The sequence below is a fragment of the Hippopotamus amphibius genome, chromosome 16, assembly GCF_030028045.1.
Source record: "Hippopotamus amphibius kiboko isolate mHipAmp2 chromosome 16, mHipAmp2.hap2, whole genome shotgun sequence".
NCBI lineage: Eukaryota > Metazoa > Chordata > Mammalia > Artiodactyla > Hippopotamidae > Hippopotamus > Hippopotamus amphibius.
Window position 1 is genome coordinate 39,321,050 of NC_080201.1, and position 20,590 is coordinate 39,341,639.

The following is a 20,590-nucleotide window of genomic DNA, read 5'->3' on the forward strand; positions in this document are numbered from 1 at the left end:
GACACTCAGCCTGTGCCTCAGCAGCTTCTGAGCAGTGGAAGAGACACACAGGCCGTGCAAGTGGGACCTTCCATCTTGAACGTTGCTCCCCCCAGGGTCTGCATGTGTTGTATGGCTGAAGTGGGAGTAGGCCGCACGGACGTCTTGGGACAGCCTGGGAGGGGCTGTGGTTTAGCGCTGCTCAGGGAACTCCTGCCTGTTGATCTCAGCTTGGAGAGTGAGTGGAGGTTCTCTCCGAGGTACCCAGAACCCAGGCACGACGTCCCAGGGTGAATGCTAAGCCCAGGGCTTTCCTCACGCAGCTGCACGCCTCACCCTCAGGCTGCCCAGCCTGCCAGTCTCCGACTCCAAGGAACTGCCTTCCTGAAGCAGTTTGAAGGCTGCCGAACGCGAGCGCTGCCAGCAGGAGAGGCCGGCAGATGATGAGCTGGGCTTTCCATTCAGAGGGGTTTCCAAGGGCCCCTGGCCCAGGAAGGGGGCACTGGAGCCACGGGAGAGACTTTTGGCAATGAGTGTTCCCCCTTGGGAACCAGTGTGACTCCGAGCCTCCTCCAGCCTCGGAACTCACCCTCCACTTGAAGCACAGCCCTGACTCAGGATTCTCGAAACCCGCGGCAGGCCTCTCCGCATGGAGAACTACAGCTCACCTGCTGGCTCTCAGCCAAGTTGCCATCACCCTCTAGGGACGTGTGTGGGGCCATGAGCTCCCAGCAAGGGACGGCAAGCGCCCGGTTTCTAGGCAAGACGCTCACCTGCTGCAGAAGCGCTAGCCAGCAGTGAACAGAAGCCAGGCAGCAAGGGGGATTGGCACGCAGCCTGGGGGCCGCAAGCATCCTGCTTCCCAAAGGGGAAACGACAGCTCTCCTGTCAGGGTCTCATGTTGCTGTTGTCCCACAGCCTCTGTTATCTGCACGTTCCGAGCCCCGAAGAGACCCTCATGCCCACCCCCTGGGCCCTTCCAGGAATGAAGCTTGCTCCACAGAGAGTGTGCAGGCTGGGTATGGCCTAGGGAAGAGAGGCCCCCTAGGTAGGCCTTGATGCCCCTTTGAGCCGCTGAGGCCCTGGAGTGCTCTGGGATATTGTGTGCTTTTCTGTCCAGACTGGATCCACATTGAGGTTGTGCTTGGGGAGACAGAACCCACGTGGGAGACCCCAGGGTGAGGGCAAAGCAGGGAGCCTTTAGGGTGGCAGCTGGGCTACCTGACCTGGGTGTGCCACAGCAGGGAAGCTAAGCCTCCCTCGAACTGGGTCCCTGAAACCCTTCCAAAGCAGGGCCCAAATTGACTCTGCAAGCACCAAAGCCCTGCTCGCGCCTTCAGCCTGCCCACCCAGTGGACCCCAAGGGCCTCTGGCTAGGAGGGTGTGCGCTGATGGCTAGGCCAGAGCCTTCTCCCCAACGGTGTGCCCCAACGGAAAACAGTGCAGCCCTGCGCGTCCAAGGCCTCCTACAAGGCACTTGGCCCAGTCCAACAGCCTGTTGACTGTGGTTTCACGGCAAGGGCTGCAGGCCTTTCTGGCTGGAAAGCTGCAGCTTCCTTGGAGGGTAGTAGTTGATGTGTGTGCTCGCCGCACAAAGAGGGGTGTAGGAGGCGCTCCTAGCCAGGGGATGGCAAGCACTTTTTGATTCTTGCCAGAGACGCTCTTTTTCCTCCCAGAGGTTTGCCAGCAGCGAAGGCAAGGCCAGCAGCAGGGCTGCTGGGCGAGCCGCCAAGGAGCCACATCCAACCCACTTCGCCCTGGGGTAATGACCGTTTGGCCTTCAGGCCTCAGGGTGAATGTGGACACTCAGCCTGTGCCTCAGCAGCTTCTGAGCAGTGGAAGAGACACACAGGCCGTGCAAGTGGGACCTTCCATCTTGAACGTTGCTCCCCCCAGGGTCTGCATGTGTTGTATGGCTGAAGTGGGAGTAGGCCGCACGGACGTCTTGGGACAGCCTGGGAGGGGCTGTGGTTTAGCGCTGCTCAGGGAACTCCTGCCTGTTGATCTCAGCTTGGAGAGTGAGTGGAGGTTCTCTCCGAGGTACCCAGAACCCAGGCACGACGTCCCAGGGTGAATGCTAAGCCCAGGGCTTTCCTCACGCAGCTGCACGCCTCACCCTCAGGCTGCCCAGCCTGCCAGTCTCCGACTCCAAGGAACTGCCTTCCTGAAGCAGTTTGAAGGCTGCCGAACGCGAGCGCTGCCAGCAGGAGAGGCCGGCAGATGATGAGCTGGGCTTTCCATTCAGAGGGGTTTCCAAGGGCCCCTGGCCCAGGAAGGGGGCACTGGAGCCACGGGAGAGACTTTTGGCAATGAGTGTTCCCCCTTGGGAACCAGTGTGACTCCGAGCCTCCTCCAGCCTCGGAACTCACCCTCCGCTTGAAGCACAGCCCTGACTCAGGATTCTCGAAACCCGCGGCAGGCCTCTCCACATGGAGAACTACAGCTCACCTGGTGGCTCTCAGCCAAGTTGCCATCACCCTCTAGGGACGTGTGTGGGGCCATGAGCTCCCAGCAAGGGACGGCAAGCGCCCGGTTTCTAGGCAAGACGCTCACCTGCTGCAGAAGCGCTAGCCAGCAGTGAACAGAAGCCAGGCAGCAAGGGGGATTGGCACGCAGCCTGGGGGCCGCAAGCATCCTGCTTCCCAAAGGGGAAACGACAGCTCTCCTGTCAGGGTCTCATGTTGCTGTTGTCCCACAGCCTCTGTTATCTGCACGTTCCGAGCCCCGAAGAGACCCTCATGCCCACCCCCTGGGCCCTTCCAGGAATGAAGCTTGCTCCACAGAGAGTGTGCAGGCTGGGTATGGCCTAGGGAAGAGAGGCCCCCTAGGTAGGCTTTGATGCCCCTTTGAGCCGCTGAGGCCCTGGAGTGCTCTGGGATATTGTGTGCTTTTCTGTCCAGACTGGATCCACATTGAGGTTGTGCTTGGGGAGACAGAACCCACGTGGGAGACCCCAGGGTGAGGGCAAAGCAGGGAGCCTTTAGGGTGGCAGCTGGGCTACCTGACCTGGGTGTGCCACAGCAGGGAAGCTAAGCCTCCCTCGAACTGGGTCCCTGAAACCCTTCCAAAGCAGGGCCCAAATTGACTCTGCAAGCACCAAAGCCCTGCTCGCGCCTTCAGCCTGCCCACCCAGTGGACCCCAAGGGCCTCTGGCTAGGAGGGTGTGCGCTGATGGCTAGGCCAGAGCCTTCTCCCCAACGGTGTGCCCCAACGGAAAACAGTGCAGCCCTGCACGTCCAAGGCCTCCTACAAGGCACTTGGCCCAGTCCAACAGCCTGTTGACTGTGGTTTCACGGCAAGGGCTGCAGGCCTTTCTGGCTGGAAAGCTGCAGCTTCCTTGGAGGGTAGTAGTTGATGTGTGTGCTCGCCGCACAAAGAGGGGTGTAGGAGGCGCTCCTAGCCAGGGGATGGCAAGCACTTTTTGATTCTTGCCAGAGACGCTCTTTTTCCTCCCAGAGGTTTGCCAGCAGCGAAGGCAAGGCCAGCAGCAGGGCTGCTGGGCGAGCCGCCAAGGAGCCACATCCAACCCACTTCGCCCTGGGGTAATGACCGTTTGGCCTTCAGGCCTCAGGGTGAATGTGGACACTCAGCCTGTGCCTCAGCAGCTTCTGAGCAGTGGAAGAGACACACAGGCCGTGCAAGTGGGACCTTCCATCTTGAACGTTGCTCCCCCCAGGGTCTGCATGTGTTGTATGGCTGAAGTGGGAGTAGGCCGCACGGACGTCTTGGGACAGCCTGGGAGGGGCTGTGGTTTAGCGCTGCTCAGGGAACTCCTGCCTGTTGATCTCAGCTTGGAGAGTGAGTGGAGGTTCTCTCCGAGGTACCCAGAACCCAGGCACGACGTCCCAGGGTGAATGCTAAGCCCAGGGCTTTCCTCACGCAGCTGCACGCCTCACCCTCAGGCTGCCCAGCCTGCCAGTCTCCGACTCCAAGGAACTGCCTTCCTGAAGCAGTTTGAAGGCTGCCGAACGCGAGCGCTGCCAGCAGGAGAGGCCGGCAGATGATGAGCTGGGCTTTCCATTCAGAGGGGTTTCCAAGGGCCCCTGGCCCAGGAAGGGGGCACTGGAGCCACGGGAGAGACTTTTGGCAATGAGTGTTCCCCCTTGGGAACCAGTGTGACTCCGAGCCTCCTCCAGCCTCGGAACTCACCCTCCACTTGAAGCACAGCCCTGACTCAGGATTCTCGAAACCCGCGGCAGGCCTCTCCGCATGGAGAACTACAGCTCACCTGCTGGCTCTCAGCCAAGTTGCCATCACCCTCTAGGGACGTGTGTGGGGCCATGAGCTCCCAGCAAGGGACGGCAAGCGCCCGGTTTCTAGGCAAGACGCTCACCTGCTGCAGAAGCGCTAGCCAGCAGTGAACAGAAGCCAGGCAGCAAGGGGGATTGGCACGCAGCCTGGGGGCCGCAAGCATCCTGCTTCCCAAAGGGGAAACGACAGCTCTCCTGTCAGGGTCTCATGTTGCTGTTGTCCCACAGCCTCTGTTATCTGCACGTTCCGAGCCCCGAAGAGACCCTCATGCCCACCCCCTGGGCCCTTCCAGGAATGAAGCTTGCTCCACAGAGAGTGTGCAGGCTGGGTATGGCCTAGGGAAGAGAGGCCCCCTAGGTAGGCCTTGATGCCCCTTTGAGCCGCTGAGGCCCTGGAGTGCTCTGGGATATTGTGTGCTTTTCTGTCCAGACTGGATCCACATTGAGGTTGTGCTTGGGGAGACAGAACCCACGTGGGAGACCCCAGGGTGAGGGCAAAGCAGGGAGCCTTTAGGGTGGCAGCTGGGCTACCTGACCTGGGTGTGCCACAGCAGGGAAGCTAAGCCTCCCTCGAACTGGGTCCCTGAAACCCTTCCAAAGCAGGGCCCAAATTGACTCTGCAAGCACCAAAGCCCTGCTCGCGCCTTCAGCCTGCCCACCCAGTGGACCCCAAGGGCCTCTGGCTAGGAGGGTGTGCGCTGATGGCTAGGCCAGAGCCTTCTCCCCAACGGTGTGCCCCAACGGAAAACAGTGCAGCCCTGCGCGTCCAAGGCCTCCTACAAGGCACTTGGCCCAGTCCAACAGCCTGTTGACTGTGGTTTCACGGCAAGGGCTGCAGGCCTTTCTGGCTGGAAAGCTGCAGCTTCCTTGGAGGGTAGTAGTTGATGTGTGTGCTCGCCGCACAAAGAGGGGTGTAGGAGGCGCTCCTAGCCAGGGGATGGCAAGCACTTTTTGATTCTTGCCAGAGACGCTCTTTTTCCTCCCAGAGGTTTGCCAGCAGCGAAGGCAAGGCCAGCAGCAGGGCTGCTGGGCGAGCCGCCAAGGAGCCACATCCAACCCACTTCGCCCTGGGGTAATGACCGTTTGGCCTTCAGGCCTCAGGGTGAATGTGGACACTCAGCCTGTGCCTCAGCAGCTTCTGAGCAGTGGAAGAGACACACAGGCCGTGCAAGTGGGACCTTCCATCTTGAACGTTGCTCCCCCCAGGGTCTGCATGTGTTGTATGGCTGAAGTGGGAGTAGGCCGCACGGACGTCTTGGGACAGCCTGGGAGGGGCTGTGGTTTAGCGCTGCTCAGGGAACTCCTGCCTGTTGATCTCAGCTTGGAGAGTGAGTGGAGGTTCTCTCCGAGGTACCCAGAACCCAGGCACGACGTCCCAGGGTGAATGCTAAGCCCAGGGCTTTCCTCACGCAGCTGCACGCCTCACCCTCAGGCTGCCCAGCCTGCCAGTCTCCGACTCCAAGGAACTGCCTTCCTGAAGCAGTTTGAAGGCTGCCGAACGCGAGCGCTGCCAGCAGGAGAGGCCGGCAGATGATGAGCTGGGCTTTCCATTCAGAGGGGTTTCCAAGGGCCCCTGGCCCAGGAAGGGGGCACTGGAGCCACGGGAGAGACTTTTGGCAATGAGTGTTCCCCCTTGGGAACCAGTGTGACTCCGAGCCTCCTCCAGCCTCGGAACTCACCCTCCGCTTGAAGCACAGCCCTGACTCAGGATTCTCGAAACCCGCGGCAGGCCTCTCCACATGGAGAACTACAGCTCACCTGGTGGCTCTCAGCCAAGTTGCCATCACCCTCTAGGGACGTGTGTGGGGCCATGAGCTCCCAGCAAGGGACGGCAAGCGCCCGGTTTCTAGGCAAGACGCTCACCTGCTGCAGAAGCGCTAGCCAGCAGTGAACAGAAGCCAGGCAGCAAGGGGGATTGGCACGCAGCCTGGGGGCCGCAAGCATCCTGCTTCCCAAAGGGGAAACGACAGCTCTCCTGTCAGGGTCTCATGTTGCTGTTGTCCCACAGCCTCTGTTATCTGCACGTTCCGAGCCCCAAAGAGACCCTCATGCCCACCCCCTGGGCCCTTCCAGGAATGAAGCTTGCTCCACAGAGAGTGTGCAGGCTGGGTATGGCCTAGGGAAGAGAGGCCCCCTAGGTAGGCCTTGATGCCCCTTTGAGCCGCTGAGGCCCTGGAGTGCTCTGGGATATTGTGTGCTTTTCTGTCCAGACTGGATCCACATTGAGGTTGTGCTTGGGGAGACAGAACCCACGTGGGAGACCCCAGGGTGAGGGCAAAGCAGGGAGCCTTTAGGGTGGCAGCTGGGCTACCTGACCTGGGTGTGCCACAGCAGGGAAGCTAAGCCTCCCTAGAACTGGGTCCCTGAAACCCTTCCAAAGCAGGGCCCAAATTGACTCTGCAAGCACCAAAGCCCTGCTCGCGCCTTCAGCCTGCCCAGCCAGTGGACCCCAAGGGCCTCTGGCTAGGAGGGTGTGCGCTGATGGCTAGGCCAGAGCCTTCTCCCCAACGGTGTGCCCCAACGGAAAACAGTGCAGCCCTGCGCGTCCAAGGCCTCCTACAAGGCACTTGGCCCAGTGCAACAGCCTGTTGACTGTGGTTTCACGGCAAGGGCTGCAGGCCTTTCTGGCTGGAAAGCTGCAGCTTCCTTGGAGGGTAGTAGTTGATGTGTGTGCTCGCCGCACAAAGAGGGGTGTAGGAGGCGCTCCTAGCCAGGGGATGGCAAGCACTTTTTGATTCTTGCCAGAGACGCTCTTTTTCCTCCCAGAGGTTTGCCAGCAGCGAAGGCAAGGCCAGCAGCAGGGCTGCTGGGCGAGCCGCCAAGGAGCCACATCCAACCCACTTCGCCCTGGGGTAATGACCGTTTGGCCTTCAGGCCTCAGGGTGAATGTGGACACTCAGCCTGTGCCTCAGCAGCTTCTGAGCAGTGGAAGAGACACACAGGCCGTGCAAGTGGGACCTTCCATCTTGAACGTTGCTCCCCCCAGGGTCTGCATGTGTTGTATGGCTGAAGTGGGAGTAGGCCGCACGGACGTCTTGGGACAGCCTGGGAGGGGCTGTGGTTTAGCGCTGCTCAGGGAACTCCTGCCTGTTGATCTCAGCTTGGAGAGTGAGTGGAGGTTCTCTCCGAGGTACCCAGAACCCAGGCACGACGTCCCAGGGTGAATGCTAAGCCCAGGGCTTTCCTCACGCAGCTGCACGCCTCACCCTCAGGCTGCCCAGCCTGCCAGTCTCCGACTCCAAGGAACTGCCTTCCTGAAGCAGTTTGAAGGCTGCCGAACGCGAGCGCTGCCAGCAGGAGAGGCCGGCAGATGATGAGCTGGGCTTTCCATTCAGAGGGCTTTCCAAGGGCCCCTGGCCCAGGAAGGGGGCACTGGAGCCACGGGAGAGACTTTTGGCAATGAGTGTTCCCCCTTGGGAACCAGTGTGACTCCGAGCCTCCTCCAGCCTCGGAACTCACCCTCCGCTTGAAGCACAGCCCTGACTCAGGATTCTCGAAACCCGCGGCAGGCCTCTCCACATGGAGAACTACAGCTCACCTGGTGGCTCTCAGCCAAGTTGCCATCACCCTCTAGGGACGTGTGTGGGGCCATGAGCTCCCAGCAAGGGACGGCAAGCGCCCGGTTTCTAGGCAAGACGCTCACCTGCTGCAGAAGCGCTAGCCAGCAGTGAACAGAAGCCAGGCAGCAAGGGGGATTGGCACGCAGCCTGGGGGCCGCAAGCATCCTGCTTCCCAAAGGGGAAACGACAGCTCTCCTGTCAGGGTCTCATGTTGCTGTTGTCCCACAGCCTCTGTTATCTGCACGTTCCGAGCCCCGAAGAGACCCTCATGCCCACCCCCTGGGCCCTTCCAGGAATGAAGCTTGCTCCACAGAGAGTGTGCAGGCTGGGTATGGCCTAGGGAAGAGAGGCCCCCTAGGTAGGCCTTGATGCCCCTTTGAGCCGCTGAGGCCCTGGAGTGCTCTGGGATATTGTGTGCTTTTCTGTCCAGACTGGATCCACATTGAGGTTGTGCTTGGGGAGACAGAACCCACGTGGGAGACCCCAGGGTGAGGGCAAAGCAGGGAGCCTTTAGGGTGGCAGCTGGGCTACCTGACCTGGGTGTGCCACAGCAGGGAAGCTAAGCCTCCCTCGAACTGGGTCCCTGAAACCCTTCCAAAGCAGGGCCCAAATTGACTCTGCAAGCACCAAAGCCCTGCTCGCGCCTTCAGCCTGCCCACCCAGTGGACCCCAAGGGCCTCTGGCTAGGAGGGTGTGCGCTGATGGCTAGGCCAGAGCCTTCTCCCCAACGGTGTGCCCCAACGGAAAACAGTGCAGCCCTGCACGTCCAAGGCCTCCTACAAGGCACTTGGCCCAGTCCAACAGCCTGTTGACTGTGGTTTCACGGCAAGGGCTGCAGGCCTTTCTGGCTGGAAAGCTGCAGCTTCCTTGGAGGGTAGTAGTTGATGTGTGTGCTCGCCGCACAAAGAGGGGTGTAGGAGGCGCTCCTAGCCAGGGGATGGCAAGCACTTTTTGATTCTTGCCAGAGACGCTCTTTTTCCTCCCAGAGGTTTGCCAGCAGCGAAGGCAAGGCCAGCAGCAGGGCTGCTGGGCGAGCCGCCAAGGAGCCACATCCAACCCACTTCGCCCTGGGGTAATGACCGTTTGGCCTTCAGGCCTCAGGGTGAATGTGGACACTCAGCCTGTGCCTCAGCAGCTTCTGAGCAGTGGAAGAGACACACAGGCCGTGCAAGTGGGACCTTCCATCTTGAACGTTGCTCCCCCCAGGGTCTGCATGTGTTGTATGGCTGAAGTGGGAGTAGGCCGCACGGACGTCTTGGGACAGCCTGGGAGGGGCTGTGGTTTAGCGCTGCTCAGGGAACTCCTGCCTGTTGATCTCAGCTTGGAGAGTGAGTGGAGGTTCTCTCCGAGGTACCCAGAACCCAGGCACGACGTCCCAGGGTGAATGCTAAGCCCAGGGCTTTCCTCACGCAGCTGCACGCCTCACCCTCAGGCTGCCCAGCCTGCCAGTCTCCGACTCCAAGGAACTGCCTTCCTGAAGCAGTTTGAAGGCTGCCGAACGCGAGCGCTGCCAGCAGGAGAGGCCGGCAGATGATGAGCTGGGCTTTCCATTCAGAGGGCTTTCCAAGGGCCCCTGGCCCAGGAAGGGGGCACTGGAGCCACGGGAGAGACTTTTGGCAATGAGTGTTCCCCCTTGGGAACCAGTGTGACTCCGAGCCTCCTCCAGCCTCGGAACTCACCCTCCGCTTGAAGCACAGCCCTGACTCAGGATTCTCGAAACCCGCGGCAGGCCTCTCCGCATGGAGAACTACAGCTCACCTGGTGGCTCTCAGCCAAGTTGCCATCACCCTCTAGGGACGTGTGTGGGGCCATGAGCTCCCAGCAAGGGACGGCAAGCGCCCGGTTTCTAGGCAAGACGCTCACCTGCTGCAGAAGCGCTAGCCAGCAGTGAACAGAAGCCAGGCAGCAAGGGGGATTGGCACGCAGCCTGGGGGCCGCAAGCATCCTGCTTCCCAAAGGGGAAACGACAGCTCTCCTGTCAGGGTCTCATGTTGCTGTTGTCCCACAGCCTCTGTTATCTGCACGTTCCGAGCCCCGAAGAGACCCTCATGCCCACCCCCTGGGCCCTTCCAGGAATGAAGCTTGCTCCACAGAGAGTGTGCAGGCTGGGTATGGCCTAGTGAAGAGATGCCCCCTAGGTAGGCCTTGATGCCCCTTTGAGCCGCTGAGGCCCTGGAGTGCTCTGGGATATTGTGTGCTTTTCTGTCCAGACTGGATCCACATTGAGGTTGTGCTTGGGGAGACAGAACCCACGTGGGAGACCCCAGGGTGAGGGCAAAGCAGGGAGCCTTTAGGGTGGCAGCTGGGCTACCTGACCTGGGTGTGCCACAGCAGGGAAGCTAAGCCTCCCTCGAACTGGGTCCCTGAAACCCTTCCAAAGCAGGGCCCAAATTGACTCTGCAAGCACCAAAGCCCTGCTCGCGCCTTCAGCCTGCCCACCCAGTGGACCCCAAGGGCCTCTGGCTAGGAGGGTGTGCGCTGATGGCTAGGCCAGAGCCTTCTCCCCAACGGTGTGCCCCAACGGAAAACAGTGCAGCCCTGCACGTCCAAGGCCTCCTACAAGGCACTTGGCCCAGTCCAACAGCCTGTTGACTGTGGTTTCACGGCAAGGGCTGCAGGCCTTTCTGGCTGGAAAGCTGCAGCTTCCTTGGAGGGTAGTAGTTGATGTGTGTGCTCGCCGCACAAAGAGGGGTGTAGGAGGCGCTCCTAGCCAGGGGATGGCAAGCACTTTTTGATTCTTGCCAGAGACGCTCTTTTTCCTCCCAGAGGTTTGCCAGCAGCGAAGGCAAGGCCAGCAGCAGGGCTGCTGGGCGAGCCGCCAAGGAGCCACATCCAACCCACTTCGCCCTGGGGTAATGACCGTTTGGCCTTCAGGCCTCAGGGTGAATGTGGACACTCAGCCTGTGCCTCAGCAGCTTCTGAGCAGTGGAAGAGACACACAGGCCGTGCAAGTGGGACCTTCCATCTTGAACGTTGCTCCCCCCAGGGTCTGCATGTGTTGTATGGCTGAAGTGGGAGTAGGCCGCACGGACGTCTTGGGACAGCCTGGGAGGGGCTGTGGTTTAGCGCTGCTCAGGGAACTCCTGCCTGTTGATCTCAGCTTGGAGAGTGAGTGGAGGTTCTCTCCGAGGTACCCAGAACCCAGGCACGACGTCCCAGGGTGAATGCTAAGCCCAGGGCTTTCCTCACGCAGCTGCACGCCTCACCCTCAGGCTGCCCAGCCTGCCAGTCTCCGACTCCAAGGAACTGCCTTCCTGAAGCAGTTTGAAGGCTGCCGAACGCGAGCGCTGCCAGCAGGAGAGGCCGGCAGATGATGAGCTGGGCTTTCCATTCAGAGGGCTTTCCAAGGGCCCCTGGCCCAGGAAGGGGGCACTGGAGCCACGGGAGAGACTTTTGGCAATGAGTGTTCCCCCTTGGGAACCAGTGTGACTCCGAGCCTCCTCCAGCCTCGGAACTCACCCTCCGCTTGAAGCACAGCCCTGACTCAGGATTCTCGAAACCCGCGGCAGGCCTCTCCGCATGGAGAACTACAGCTCACCTGGTGGCTCTCAGCCAAGTTGCCATCACCCTCTAGGGACGTGTGTGGGGCCATGAGCTCCCAGCAAGGGACGGCAAGCGCCCGGTTTCTAGGCAAGACGCTCACCTGCTGCAGAAGCGCTAGCCAGCAGTGAACAGAAGCCAGGCAGCAAGGGGGATTGGCACGCAGCCTGGGGGCCGCAAGCATCCTGCTTCCCAAAGGGGAAACGACAGCTCTCCTGTCAGGGTCTCATGTTGCTGTTGTCCCACAGCCTCTGTTATCCGCACGTTCCGAGCCCCGAAGAGACCCTCATGCCCACCCCCTGGGCCCTTCCAGGAATGAAGCTTGCTCCACAGAGAGTGTGCAGGCTGGGTATGGCCTAGGGAAGAGAGGCCCCCTAGGTAGGCCTTGATGCCCCTTTGAGCCGCTGAGGCCCTGGAGTGCTCTGGGATATTGTGTGCTTTTCTGTCCAGACTGGATCCACATTGAGGTTGTGCTTGGGGAGACAGAACCCACGTGGGAGACCCCAGGGTGAGGGCAAAGCAGGGAGCCTTTAGGGTGGCAGCTGGGCTACCTGACCTGGGTGTGCCACAGCAGGGAAGCTAAGCCTCCCTAGAACTGGGTCCCTGAAACCCTTCCAAAGCAGGGCCCAAATTGACTCTGCAAGCACCAAAGCCCTGCTCGCGCCTTCAGCCTGCCCACCCAGTGGACCCCAAGGGCCTCTGGCTAGGAGGGTGTGCGCTGATGGCTAGGCCAGAGCCTTCTCCCCAACGGTGTGCCCCAACGGAAAACAGTGCAGCCCTGCGCGTCCAAGGCCTCCTACAAGGCACTTGGCCCAGTCCAACAGCCTGTTGACTGTGGTTTCACGGCAAGGGCTGCAGGCCTTTCTGGCTGGAAAGCTGCAGCTTCCTTGGAGGGTAGTAGTTGATGTGTGTGCTCGCCGCACAAAGAGGGGTGTAGGAGGCGCTCCTAGCCAGGGGATGGCAAGCACTTTTTGATTCTTGCCAGAGACGCTCTTTTTCCTCCCAGAGGTTTGCCAGCAGCGAAGGCAAGGCCAGCAGCAGGGCTGCTGGGCGAGCCGCCAAGGAGCCACATCCAACCCACTTCGCCCTGGGGTAATGACCGTTTGGCCTTCAGGCCTCAGGGTGAATGTGGACACTCAGCCTGTGCCTCAGCAGCTTCTGAGCAGTGGAAGAGACACACAGGCCGTGCAAGTGGGACCTTCCATCTTGAACGTTGCTCCCCCCAGGGTCTGCATGTGTTGTATGGCTGAAGTGGGAGTAGGCCGCACGGACGTCTTGGGACAGCCTGGGAGGGGCTGTGGTTTAGCGCTGCTCAGGGAACTCCTGCCTGTTGATCTCAGCTTGGAGAGTGAGTGGAGGTTCTCTCCGAGGTACCCAGAACCCAGGCACGACGTCCCAGGGTGAATGCTAAGCCCAGGGCTTTCCTCACGCAGCTGCACGCCTCACCCTCAGGCTGCCCAGCCTGCCAGTCTCCGACTCCAAGGAACTGCCTTCCTGAAGCAGTTTGAAGGCTGCCGAACGCGAGCGCTGCCAGCAGGAGAGGCCGGCAGATGATGAGCTGGGCTTTCCATTCAGAGGGGTTTCCAAGGGCCCCTGGCCCAGGAAGGGGGCACTGGAGCCACGGGAGAGACTTTTGGCAATGAGTGTTCCCCCTTGGGAACCAGTGTGACTCCGAGCCTCCTCCAGCCTCGGAACTCACCCTCCACTTGAAGCACAGCCCTGACTCAGGATTCTCGAAACCCGCGGCAGGCCTCTCCGCATGGAGAACTACAGCTCACCTGGTGGCTCTCAGCCAAGTTGCCATCACCCTCTAGGGACGTGTGTGGGGCCATGAGCTCCCAGCAAGGGACGGCAAGCGCCCGGTTTCTAGGCAAGACGCTCACCTGCTGCAGAAGCGCTAGCCAGCAGTGAACAGAAGCCAGGCAGCAAGGGGGATTGGCACGCAGCCTGGAGGCCGCAAGCATCCTGCTTCCCAAAGGGGAAACGACAGCTCTCCTGTCAGGGTCTCATGTTGCTGTTGTCCCACAGCCTCTGTTATCCGCACGTTCCGAGCCCCGAAGAGACCCTCATGCCCACCCCCTGGGCCCTTCCAGGAATGAAGCTTGCTCCACAGAGAGTGTGCAGGCTGGGTATGGCCTAGGGAAGAGAGGCCCCCTAGGTAGGCCTTGATGCCCCTTTGAGCCGCTGAGGCCCTGGAGTGCTCTGGGATATTGTGTGCTTTTCTGTCCAGACTGGATCCACATTGAGGTTGTGCTTGGGGAGACAGAACCCACGTGGGAGACCCCAGGGTGAGGGCAAAGCAGGGAGCCTTTAGGGTGGCAGCTGGGCTACCTGACCTGGGTGTGCCACAGCAGGGAAGCTAAGCCTCCCTCGAACTGGGTCCCTGAAACCCTTCCAAAGCAGGGCCCAAATTGACTCTGCAAGCACCAAAGCCCTGCTCGCGCCTTCAGCCTGCCCACCCAGTGGACCCCAAGGGCCTCTGGCTAGGAGGGTGTGCGCTGATGGCTAGGCCAGAGCCTTCTCCCCAACGGTGTGCCCCAACGGAAAACAGTGCAGCCCTGCACGTCCAAGGCCTCCTACAAGGCACTTGGCCCAGTCCAACAGCCTGTTGACTGTGGTTTCACGGCAAGGGCTGCAGGCCTTTCTGGCTGGAAAGCTGCAGCTTCCTTGGAGGGTAGTAGTTGATGTGTGTGCTCGCCGCACAAAGAGGGGTGTAGGAGGCGCTCCTAGCCAGGGGATGGCAAGCACTTTTTGATTCTTGCCAGAGACGCTCTTTTTCCTCCCAGAGGTTTGCCAGCAGCGAAGGCAAGGCCAGCAGCAGGGCTGCTGGGCGAGCCGCCAAGGAGCCACATCCAACCCACTTCGCCCTGGGGTAATGACCGTTTGGCCTTCAGGCCTCAGGGTGAATGTGGACACTCAGCCTGTGCCTCAGCAGCTTCTGAGCAGTGGAAGAGACACACAGGCCGTGCAAGTGGGACCTTCCATCTTGAACGTTGCTCCCCCCAGGGTCTGCATGTGTTGTATGGCTGAAGTGGGAGTAGGCCGCACGGACGTCTTGGGACAGCCTGGGAGGGGCTGTGGTTTAGCGCTGCTCAGGGAACTCCTGCCTGTTGATCTCAGCTTGGAGAGTGAGTGGAGGTTCTCTCCGAGGTACCCAGAACCCAGGCACGACGTCCCAGGGTGAATGCTAAGCCCAGGGCTTTCCTCACGCAGCTGCACGCCTCACCCTCAGGCTGCCCAGCCTGCCAGTCTCCGACTCCAAGGAACTGCCTTCCTGAAGCAGTTTGAAGGCTGCCGAACGCGAGCGCTGCCAGCAGGAGAGGCCGGCAGATGATGAGCTGGGCTTTCCATTCAGAGGGCTTTCCAAGGGCCCCTGGCCCAGGAAGGGGGCACTGGAGCCACGGGAGAGACTTTTGGCAATGAGTGTTCCCCCTTGGGAACCAGTGTGACTCCGAGCCTCCTCCAGCCTCGGAACTCACCCTCCGCTTGAAGCACAGCCCTGACTCAGGATTCTCGAAACCCGCGGCAGGCCTCTCCGCATGGAGAACTACAGCTCACCTGGTGGCTCTCAGCCAAGTTGCCATCACCCTCTAGGGACGTGTGTGGGGCCATGAGCTCCCAGCAAGGGACGGCAAGCGCCCGGTTTCTAGGCAAGACGCTCACCTGCTGCAGAAGCGCTAGCCAGCAGTGAACAGAAGCCAGGCAGCAAGGGGGATTGGCACGCAGCCTGGGGGCCGCAAGCATCCTGCTTCCCAAAGGGGAAACGACAGCTCTCCTGTCAGGGTCTCATGTTGCTGTTGTCCCACAGCCTCTGTTATCCGCACGTTCCGAGCCCCGAAGAGACCCTCATGCCCACCCCCTGGGCCCTTCCAGGAATGAAGCTTGCTCCACAGAGAGTGTGCAGGCTGGGTATGGCCTAGGGAAGAGAGGCCCCCTAGGTAGGCCTTGATGCCCCTTTGAGCCGCTGAGGCCCTGGAGTGCTCTGGGATATTGTGTGCTTTTCTGTCCAGACTGGATCCACATTGAGGTTGTGCTTGGGGAGACAGAACCCACGTGGGAGACCCCAGGGTGAGGGCAAAGCAGGGAGCCTTTAGGGTGGCAGCTGGGCTACCTGACCTGGGTGTGCCACAGCAGGGAAGCTAAGCCTCCCTAGAACTGGGTCCCTGAAACCCTTCCAAAGCAGGGCCCAAATTGACTCTGCAAGCACCAAAGCCCTGCTCGCGCCTTCAGCCTGCCCACCCAGTGGACCCCAAGGGCCTCTGGCTAGGAGGGTGTGCGCTGATGGCTAGGCCAGAGCCTTCTCCCCAACGGTGTGCCCCAACGGAAAACAGTGCAGCCCTGCGCGTCCAAGGCCTCCTACAAGGCACTTGGCCCAGTCCAACAGCCTGTTGACTGTGGTTTCACGGCAAGGGCTGCAGGCCTTTCTGGCTGGAAAGCTGCAGCTTCCTTGGAGGGTAGTAGTTGATGTGTGTGCTCGCCGCACAAAGAGGGGTGTAGGAGGCGCTCCTAGCCAGGGGATGGCAAGCACTTTTTGATTCTTGCCAGAGACGCTCTTTTTCCTCCCAGAGGTTTGCCAGCAGCGAAGGCAAGGCCAGCAGCAGGGCTGCTGGGCGAGCCGCCAAGGAGCCACATCCAACCCACTTCGCCCTGGGGTAATGACCGTTTGGCCTTCAGGCCTCAGGGTGAATGTGGACACTCAGCCTGTGCCTCAGCAGCTTCTGAGCAGTGGAAGAGACACACAGGCCGTGCAAGTGGGACCTTCCATCTTGAACGTTGCTCCCCCCAGGGTCTGCATGTGTTGTATGGCTGAAGTGGGAGTAGGCCGCACGGACGTCTTGGGACAGCCTGGGAGGGGCTGTGGTTTAGCGCTGCTCAGGGAACTCCTGCCTGTTGATCTCAGCTTGGAGAGTGAGTGGAGGTTCTCTCCGAGGTACCCAGAACCCAGGCACGACGTCCCAGGGTGAATGCTAAGCCCAGGGCTTTCCTCACGCAGCTGCACGCCTCACCCTCAGGCTGCCCAGCCTGCCAGTCTCCGACTCCAAGGAACTGCCTTCCTGAAGCAGTTTGAAGGCTGCCGAACGCGAGCGCTGCCAGCAGGAGAGGCCGGCAGATGATGAGCTGGGCTTTCCATTCAGAGGGGTTTCCAAGGGCCCCTGGCCCAGGAAGGGGGCACTGGAGCCACGGGAGAGACTTTTGGCAATGAGTGTTCCCCCTTGGGAACCAGTGTGACTCCGAGCCTCCTCCAGCCTCGGAACTCACCCTCCACTTGAAGCACAGCCCTGACTCAGGATTCTCGAAACCCGCGGCAGGCCTCTCCGCATGGAGAACTACAGCTCACCTGGTGGCTCTCAGCCAAGTTGCCATCACCCTCTAGGGACGTGTGTGGGGCCATGAGCTCCCAGCAAGGGACGGCAAGCGCCCGGTTTCTAGGCAAGACGCTCACCTGCTGCAGAAGCGCTAGCCAGCAGTGAACAGAAGCCAGGCAGCAAGGGGGATTGGCACGCAGCCTGGAGGCCGCAAGCATCCTGCTTCCCAAAGGGGAAACGACAGCTCTCCTGTCAGGGTCTCATGTTGCTGTTGTCCCACAGCCTCTGTTATCCGCACGTTCCGAGCCCCGAAGAGACCCTCATGCCCACCCCCTGGGCCCTTCCAGGAATGAAGCTTGCTCCACAGAGAGTGTGCAGGCTGGGTATGGCCTAGGGAAGAGAGGCCCCCTAGGTAGGCCTTGATGCCCCTTTGAGCCGCTGAGGCCCTGGAGTGCTCTGGGATATTGTGTGCTTTTCTGTCCAGACTGGATCCACATTGAGGTTGTGCTTGGGGAGACAGAACCCACGTGGGAGACCCCAGGGTGAGGGCAAAGCAGGGAGCCTTTAGGGTGGCAGCTGGGCTACCTGACCTGGGTGTGCCACAGCAGGGAAGCTAAGCCTCCCTCGAACTGGGTCCCTGAAACCCTTCCAAAGCAGGGCCCAAATTGACTCTGCAAGCACCAAAGCCCTGCTCGCGCCTTCAGCCTGCCCACCCAGTGGACCCCAAGGGCCTCTGGCTAGGAGGGTGTGCGCTGATGGCTAGGCCAGAGCCTTCTCCCCAACGGTGTGCCCCAACGGAAAACAGTGCAGCCCTGCGCGTCCAAGGCCTCCTACAAGGCACTTGGCCCAGTCCAACAGCCTGTTGACTGTGGTTTCACGGCAAGGGCTGCAGGCCTTTCTGGCTGGAAAGCTGCAGCTTCCTTGGAGGGTAGTAGTTGATGTGTGTGCTCGCCGCACAAAGAGGGGTGTAGGAGGCGCTCCTAGCCAGGGGATGGCAAGCACTTTTTGATTCTTGCCAGAGACGCTCTTTTTCCTCCCAGAGGTTTGCCAGCAGCGAAGGCAAGGCCAGCAGCAGGGCTGCTGGGCGAGCCGCCAAGGAGCCACATCCAACCCACTTCGCCCTGGGGTAATGACCGTTTGGCCTTCAGGCCTCAGGGTGAATGTGGACACTCAGCCTGTGCCTCAGCAGCTTCTGAGCAGTGGAAGAGACACACAGGCCGTGCAAGTGGGACCTTCCATCTTGAACGTTGCTCCCCCCAGGGTCTGCATGTGTTGTATGGCTGAAGTGGGAGTAGGCCGCACGGACGTCTTGGGACAGCCTGGGAGGGGCTGTGGTTTAGCGCTGCTCAGGGAACTCCTGCCTGTTGATCTCAGCTTGGAGAGTGAGTGGAGGTTCTCTCCGAGGTACCCAGAACCCAGGCACGACGTCCCAGGGTGAATGCTAAGCCCAGGGCTTTCCTCACGCAGCTGCACGCCTCACCCTCAGGCTGCCCAGCCTGCCAGTCTCCGACTCCAAGGAACTGCCTTCCTGAAGCAGTTTGAAGGCTGCCGAACGCGAGCGCTGCCAGCAGGAGAGGCCGGCAGATGATGAGCTGGGCTTTCCATTCAGAGGGGTTTCCAAGGGCCCCTGGCCCAGGAAGGGGGCACTGGAGCCACGGGAGAGACTTTTGGCAATGAGTGTTCCCCCTTGGGAACCAGTGTGACTCCGAGCCTCCTCCAGCCTCGGAACTCACCCTCCGCTTGAAGCACAGCCCTGACTCAGGATTCTCGAAACCCGCGGCAGGCCTCTCCGCATGGAGAACTACAGCTCACCTGGTGGCTCTCAGCCAAGTTGCCATCACCCTCTAGGGACGTGTGTGGGGCCATGAGCTCCCAGCAAGGCACGGCAAGCGCCCGGTTTCTAGGCAAGACGCTCACCTGCTGCAGAAGCGCTAGCCAGCAGTGAACAGAAGCCAGGCAGCAAGGGGGATTGGCACGCAGCCTGGGGGCCGCAAGCATCCTGCTTCCCAAAGGGGAAACGACAGCTCTCCTGTCAGGGTCTCATGTTGCTGTTGTCCCACAGCCTCTGTTATCCACACATTCCGAGCCCCGAAGAGACCCTCATGCCCACCCCCTGGGCCCTTCCAGGAATGAAGCTTGCTCCACAGAGAGTGTGCAGGCTGGGTATGGCCTAGGGAAGAGAGGCCCCCTAGGTAGGCCTTGATGCCCCTTTGAGCCGCTGAGGCCCTGGAGTGCTCTGGGATATTGTGTGCTTTTCTGTCCAGACTGGATCCACATTGAGGTTGTGCTTGGGGAGACAGAACCCACGTGGGAGACCCCAGGGTGAGGGCAAAGCAGGGAGCCTTTAGGGTGGCAGCTGGGCTACCTGACCTGGGTGTGCCACAGCAGGGAAGCTAAGCCTCCCTCGAACTGGGTCCCTGAAACCCTTCCAAAGCAGGGCCCAAATTGACTCTGCAAGCACCAAAGCCCTGCTCGCGCCTTCAGCCTGCCCACCCAGTGGACCCCAAGGGCCTCTGGCTAGGAGGGTGTGCGCTGATGGCTAGGCCAGAGCCTTCTCCCCAACGGTGTGCCCCAACGGAAAACAGTGCAGCCCTGCGCGTCCAAGGCCTCCTACAAGGCACTTGGCCCAGTCCAACAGCCTGTTGACTGTGGTTTCACGGCAAGGGCTGCAGGCCTTTCTGGCTGGAAAGCTGCAGCTTCCTTGGAGGGTAGTAGTTGATGTGTGTGCTCGCCGCACAAAGAGGGGTGTAGGAGGCGCTCCTAGCCAGGGGATGGCAAGCACTTTTTGATTCTTGCCAGAGACGCTCTTTTTCCTCCCAGAGGTTTGCCAGCAGCGAAGGCAAGGCCAGCAGCAGGGCTGCTGGGCGAGCCGCCAAGGAGCCACATCCAACCCACTTCGCCCTGGGGTAATGACCGTTTGGCCTTCAGGCCTCAGGGTGAATGTGGACACTCAGCCTGTGCCTCAGCAGCTTCTGAGCAGTGGAAGAGACACACAGGCCGTGCAAGTGGGACCTTCCATCTTGAACGTTGCTCCCCCCAGGGTCTGCATGTGTTGTATGGCTGAAGTGGGAGTAGGCCGCACGGACGTCTTGGGACAGCCTGGGAGGGGCTGTGGTTTAGCGCTGCTCAGGGAACTCCTGCCTGTTGATCTCAGCTTGGAGAGTGAGTGGAGGTTCTCTCCGAGGTACCCAGAACCCAGGCACGACGTCCCAGGGTGAATGCTAAGCCCAGGGCTTTCCTCACGCAGCTGCACGCCTCACCCTCAGGCTGCCCAGCCTGCCAGTCTCCGACTCCAAGGAACTGCCTTCCTGAAGCAGTTTGAAGGCTGCCGAACGCGAGCGCTGCCAGCAGGAGAGGCCGGCAGATGATGAGCTGGGCTTTCCATTCAGAGGGCTTTCCAAGGGCCCCTGGCCCAGGAAGGGGGCACTGGAGCCACGGGAGAGACTTTTGGCAATGAGTGTTCCCCCTTGGGAACCAGTGTGACTCCGAGCCTCCTCCAGCCTCGGAACTCACCCTCCGCTTGAAGCACAGCCCTGACTCAGGATTCTCGAAACCCGCGGCAGGCCTCTCCGCATGGAGAACTACAGCTCACCTGGTGGCTCTCAGCCAAGTTGCCATCACCCTCTAGGGACGTGTGTGGGGCCATGAGCTCCCAGCAAGGGACGGCAAGCACCCGGTTTCTAGGCAAGACGCTCACCTGCTGCAGAAGCGCTAGCCAGCAGTGAACAGAAGCCAGGCAGCAAGGGGGATTGGCACGCAGCCTGGGGGCCGCAAGCATCCTGCTTCCCAAAGGGGAAACGACAGCTCTCCTGTCAGGGTCTCATGTTGCTGTTGTCCCACAGCCTCTGTTATCCGCACGTTCCGAGCCCCGAAGAGACCCTCATGCCCACCCCCTGGGCCCTTCCAGGAATGAAGCTTGCTCCACAGAGAGTGTGCAGGCTGGGTATGGCCTAGG